Source organism: Corylus avellana, chromosome ca11 (genome assembly GCF_901000735.1).
Source record: "Corylus avellana chromosome ca11, CavTom2PMs-1.0".
NCBI classification, from domain to species: Eukaryota; Viridiplantae; Streptophyta; class Magnoliopsida; order Fagales; family Betulaceae; genus Corylus; species Corylus avellana.
In genome coordinates this window covers 3,016,039-3,021,967 of record NC_081551.1, presented here as the reverse complement: position 1 = coordinate 3,021,967, position 5,929 = coordinate 3,016,039, and the positions used below count along the sequence as shown (strand labels likewise).

The 5,929-nt window shown below is 33.9% G+C and overlaps 1 long non-coding RNA gene across 2 annotated transcripts; it reads left to right on the top strand.

Annotated features, from left to right (window-relative positions):
• Positions 1 to 4,736: 4,736 nt before the first annotated feature.
• LOC132166230 (uncharacterized) lies at positions 4,737 to 5,737 on the top strand. Of its 2 annotated transcripts, none has more exons than XR_009438553.1 (3): positions 4,737 to 4,870; positions 4,954 to 5,368; positions 5,458 to 5,737. It is a non-coding gene; the product is annotated as an uncharacterized LOC132166230 (long non-coding RNA). The 2 variants fall into 2 exon arrangements; XR_009438552.1 differs by having other exon boundaries at positions 4,738 to 4,870; positions 4,948 to 5,368.
• The last annotated feature ends 192 nt before the right edge of the window (positions 5,738 to 5,929 follow it).

The following is a 5,929-nucleotide window of genomic DNA, read 5'->3' as shown; positions in this document are numbered from 1 at the left end:
AAAAAAAAAAATAGCATAGGATACCTCACGGTCTGCGAAGGCTGTTTATAACGTCCTGAGGGAGAGGGACAGATTTGACATTTTGCCAGCCTTCAATAATTATTAATTTACTCGTAATAACTGTAATAAGCAGATGTTGGTAGTTCCCACAACGAGAGACAAAGAACCATTCTTCAATCTTCACAGCCGATTATGAAAGCGATAAAAATTAAAGAAATTAATTAATAATTAAAATAAATAAATGAGAGAGCAAAACAAATATAAAGGGACAAGAGAGATCAGGCGCACCAAAAGGTCAAAGTAAGAAACTTTTTTTTTTTTTTTTTTTTGAATCTCTCTTTCTCTGTCTCTCCTATTTGTTGTGGGATCTGTTTTCACTTTGTCTTATTTTCTCTCTCAAAATCTTGTTTTGTGTTTGATGAGTTTCTTTTTCCGGTGGAGGGAGAGAAATAATGGGTGGATAGGAGGGTTTAGACAGTGGAACGAGTCTTATGGGTAAACATATAGCCACCCTTTCCTCTAGATTTGTCCTTGTTTTTTTTTTTAAAAAAAAAAAAATTGATCGAAACTGTCACATTAACATTATTAAAAATCATATTTTTTTATCTGACAATGCTAATATAGTACTTCCAATCGGTCTTGAAATTACTCATTGTTTAAAACAAAATACTTTAAAATTAGTTAAAAACGTCACGCCAATATTATAAGATAAAAATATAATTTATAGCATTGTTCGTTAAAAGCTCACCCATTTTGTTTTTGTTTTTGTTTTTTTGTTGTTTCCTTTTGAAGCTCTATCACTTTCATCATTGTCTCGTCCAGCCATATACAAAATTCATGTGGCTGTGGCTTATCTTATCAGAGCCATCTAGTGTGTATGGATGGCCTGCTGATTAATCAAATATTGCTAAATTAGGCGACTGATGATCTTCCTAATCTTATATTAATCATTGGAATAATGAAGAGTGTGTTATATTAGGATTATAAGATTTAGTTAAACCAAAATTACAGCGGAAATTAAACAACATGCAATTTTTTTTTTAAATTTCACTGTTAAATTACACTACATTGAGGGGATCATGAATAAGACAAATACAGACTGCAAGTGCAAGACAATCATATGCTGGACCAAGAAAAACAATTATAACGTTAGAAGATGCCATGGTCCACCACGACAACTATTGGATTTTATCCAATTTTTTACTTAAAAAAAAAAAACAAACAAATGGATGTGATAATTAAATTAGAGTAACCCGATTGGCCCGATCATATCAACAAAGTGTAATAAAAATGTAATTTTTAATATTATTTATTTTGGATGGACAATTTTTTTAAAAAATTGAGTTGAAAGACGTATTAATGTTTAAAATGCATTTAAAAATAACATATATTTGAAATACATATTAATTTAATAGATTGAATCGTGTCCTTAAATGAAAGCCACAAATCAAAGTTGATTAAGAGTCTGTTTGGGATTACGTTTGAGAAATAGAGCTTTTAAGTCAAAAAAAAACTTTTCAACAAAAGCTTCATTTTTAATATTTTGCCAAAAGTGATTTTTGGTCATTTTTAGGCTTTTTGGACCCTTAAAAGCATTTTTTATTTTTTTACCAAACGAGTATGTTTTTCTTCAAATGAGTTTTTTAGTGTTAAAAGTACTTTTAGGCCCCTCAAACACAATCTCACACAGGCTCTAACTATATATTTATAAAAGAATAAAACCTAACTCAGAAAAGTCTTCCTAAAACAGATCACTTCCATTGTCTAGTTTAATATATAGTTGAGTAGTTGACCTGAAGATAAACTTAGAGATGGAATTTAATACCAACAAACAAAAAAATATAGAAAAAATGGATTTTTGGCATAGCTTTGGTTCCACCTCCCACCAGTTAGCTAAACTTCTCTCATAAGTACTATTTTTTTTTTCCTTCTAATACTATATTATATATGAATATAATTTTTAGGGGTGAAAGATTTTGGATGTTGCTTATGGATTCCAAGAATCTAATTATTGGTGTGGGTTGGTCAGAATAGGTTGAAGATGGATAATATTTTTTGTGTTTCCTTTTCATCTTGCGTTGATTATCTCACATGTATGGCCATCATTATTTTATGCTCTCCATGGACCACAACAGCCCCCTTTTTTTTCTTTTTTTAATTTAATTTAATTTGTTATAATAATGTTGTTATTTATAAACGCCATCTGAATTTTCAAGCGTCTTAAGAAGATCATTTCAAAGTTTAAAAGCTCTCAATTTTACTCATCAAACTTCTAATTTTATGTAATCTACCACCTCCATTAGAATTTGACATTAAATCTTAACAGAGGCTATAAAAAAAAATACTAAAAGATCCTTAACTTTTTAGTTTTTTTTTTTTTTAAAAAAAAAAAATTAATGTTAAATTAAGGGTACATTGGGAATTTTATAAATGTTTCATGGGTATTAAATGTCATTTCATTAATTTTAACGTCTGTTTAACACCAAACACTATCAAATGAGTAGATTACATCAAATTAAAAGTTCGAGGGAGTGAAATTAAGAGTTTTTAAACGTTGGGAGGATCTTCTCAAAACACGTAGAAGTTCATAAGACTTTGTGAAGTTTTTACTAATTTTTTAATTCAATTTATTAAATAGATACGTGTCTTTAAAATGAGTTAAAACTCCATAATTTTTTTTTAAAAAAAATGTTAATTAATAAATTAAATTGAAAGAATTTATTTCAATCCTTCAAATCAAGGGAATTATATAAGGGGGTCTACACTCGCAGCTCAAACATGTGGCACGCTTGAATGATGAAGTGGCAAAGGTATGGTGAACGGTAGAGACATGGACATGAGACCAACACACAGCTCATTTCTTGAATGCCTAATCTTATTGGGTGACAAAAAAAAGGGATCCTATGGCTACATTGAATACACCTTTAATTCAACTCATGACATTATTCTAACTCTATATCTCTTTTCAATTTTAGAAGAAATCATAATTGTGGATCTTATCTTTTGTTTCATTTAATGATGGGTTACATAATTGATTTATAAGAAATTGTAATAAAGGATATAGTTCTCCAAACATTTTCCTATTATTTTGGACAGCCATATTACCTTAACCTTGCAATAGGCTTGACATATTTTGGGCTCTAATTAATCCCTCATTTATTACATTAATTTCACATCGGTTGAAGTGACGTAAGTATTTCCTTAATTTTTTATTTTATTTTTTTAGTTTTTCCTATATTTTGGGGGAAAATGAGATTTAAAAGGTTATTGCTAATGCTCTAATATATATATATAATCACTTGAAACATGTTAATTCATCATTGTTTAGTCTCTAAGAGGTAGCTCAATTGGCTGAGATCACGCCTAGGGCTGTTAAGTGAGCGAAGCGTCTCGCGAGCAAGCTCGGGCTCGGCTCACATAAGCTCGGCTCGTGCTCGACTTGAATATTAAATGAAGCACTTCATGAACACAAATCCTGACTCGAATATTAAACGAAGCAAACTCGGCTCGACTCGGCTAAGCTCGTGAACAGCTCGTATAAGCTCGAATGTGTGTGTCTATATATATATATATACACACACACTAAGTAATAGATAATTAATTATAAATCTCATAATTATTAAAACCTTAAAATTGCATTTATATTTAAGCGTTAGAGAATGAAAAATGTTAGACCCTTCGTGATAAAAGAGAGAGAGAGCAATCATTAAAAAGATCTCGATTCAATTAAAGCAGATCCAAACGAAAGGAAGAAGAATCAAGCAGAAACTATTGAGAGAGATTGTGAAAGGCATAAACTATTGATGAATCAAACAGACCCAAACACTATCACTACATGTCTGGTGAGTGAGAGTGAGAGAGTGTGAAATGAGAGTTCAGGTGGAAGATCTGTTGTGACTGGTGAGGGGGATTGAGAGAGAGACGTCAAAAAAATATTTTTTTTGTAGGGGGCGTTGTCCCAATGTAGTCTGAATGCAACCTGTTAACTTGTCCCACATTGTTAACAAAACATCAATCTCCAAGTTTGCTTATCTATAAAAGGATGCATATCCTCTCTCTTTGAAACCAAATGCCTTACTGTATTGACTCAGGCTCCATACTCGACTAGCCAGGCTAAGCAAATACTCATATGCAAACTAACTTCTTAAGCCGTTTAAGAGTACTTGAAGTTAAAAAATTTATTTAAAACAAAAACATTAAATATAAGAGCCAGCTCGCGAGCTGGCTCGGCTCGACTTATTATTAGCTCGAGCTCGATTTTTTTGGCTCGCCATTGAGCTCGAGCTCGAGTAAAATTTAAACGAGCCAAGCTTGAACAAGGGAAGCTCGCTCAAGCTCGGCTCGTTTACACCATTCACGCCTCATGAAGTGGAGGTCATGAAGCGGAGGTTGCTAATTCGAATCCTTCATCTCTTCCTCTTGCATGGACATGTCTTAAAAAAAAAAAAAAAAAATTAAAAATTAAAAATAATCATCATTTAAAGAAGCCCACAATAAAGTTTTGAACTTGGACTTGTACCTTGGATGTCGTGGATCAATCTCATCCATTTAAAACAACCCCTCAGATCTCAGTTCGAAAACTCTGACTTCACAGGCCCAAACTTAGCCTGGCCCAAATCAAAAGCTCATATTGTATTTTTTGGACGGTCGGGAAAGAAGGGAATCCAGAGATCTTACGGTTGGCATCCAGCTAAGAATCATTATCAACAATATCAAACCATGGCTTCTCGACTCTTCCATAGATAATAGTGGCGGAGTTGCGTACAACTAGTTTTCGCTTTAAAGTCACCCATTCCTGTCCAAATTTCCACCACATCTCTTCGCAAACCGCAAATCCATCTCTAATCACTTCCTTCGTCTTTGTTCTCAGGTCATCAACTTTCCCTCTCTTTTTCGGTTTTTATGGAATGTAATTGCATATTGATTTTGTATTTTGATTGTGTGAAGTTTCAGCAGCTTTATCTAATCCGATATTCTTTGGGTGTTTGAGAATCTATCAACGATGACTCATATCCTTCCGTAGATCAGCTTTTTCTCTACGCTTCCGACGGTTTGTTGTTTCTTTCCTCCGTTTGGTTCCCGAGAAAACCTTTCCGATCTTGCACTGCAGAGCGAGAATTGAAGATTTTGAAGCTTTTTTTTTTTAAAAAAAAAATTTCTCGGGAAACAAACGGGTAGCGTATGTGGAATTTGATAACTAAAAGGAATGGTTTTGTTTCGTGATCATGTTTCCCTGTTTGTTTGGATTTAACTGAAGCGAACGCGGTAACCAGAGAGACCGAGACCGTGAGCGGGCCCAGGCCCGTTCCGGCGGCAAGGTCAAGCAGCCCAAAGGCGACGGTCTCACCCCGGAGCAACGCCGTGAAAGGTAGCTCCCAACGCCGTTATTGGTCTGGCATTGTGCTTTTAAGTGTTCAATTTTTTATTATTATTTTAATTTTGGGTTTTTTTTTATAGGGATGCGAAAGCTCTACAGGAAAAGGCGGCGAGGAAAGCCGCGCAATCTACGGGAGGGAACAATCCCGGTGGTAATAAAAAATGAGAGGAGCTAGAGATCGAGGATGTAGGTAGGTAGATATGGGAAAGCATGTACTGGATCAGATTTTGGGTTAGTGGTTTTGGGTTTCATGTGTTTAATGTCGTTTGAGCGTTTGCTTGGATGGCATTGAAAATCTTGTCTTCTGAGCCTTCGATTTTTCTCTGATTTGGAATGGAATTCCTTTGTCGCTCTGTGCAATTGGTTGTCGTTTGGTGTTATTGTTGTTGTCTTTCGTTTTCTTCTGTCAATTAAACTGGGAGATGAAAACGTGAGAATTTCCAACAAAAGTTCTTCTGTCAATTAAACAAAAGACTTTTATTTGAAGTTAAAAGTCTTGAATCAAAACTAGGTTGAAGAAGCAAACTTTGTTGTTTGTCTTTAGCATATCTA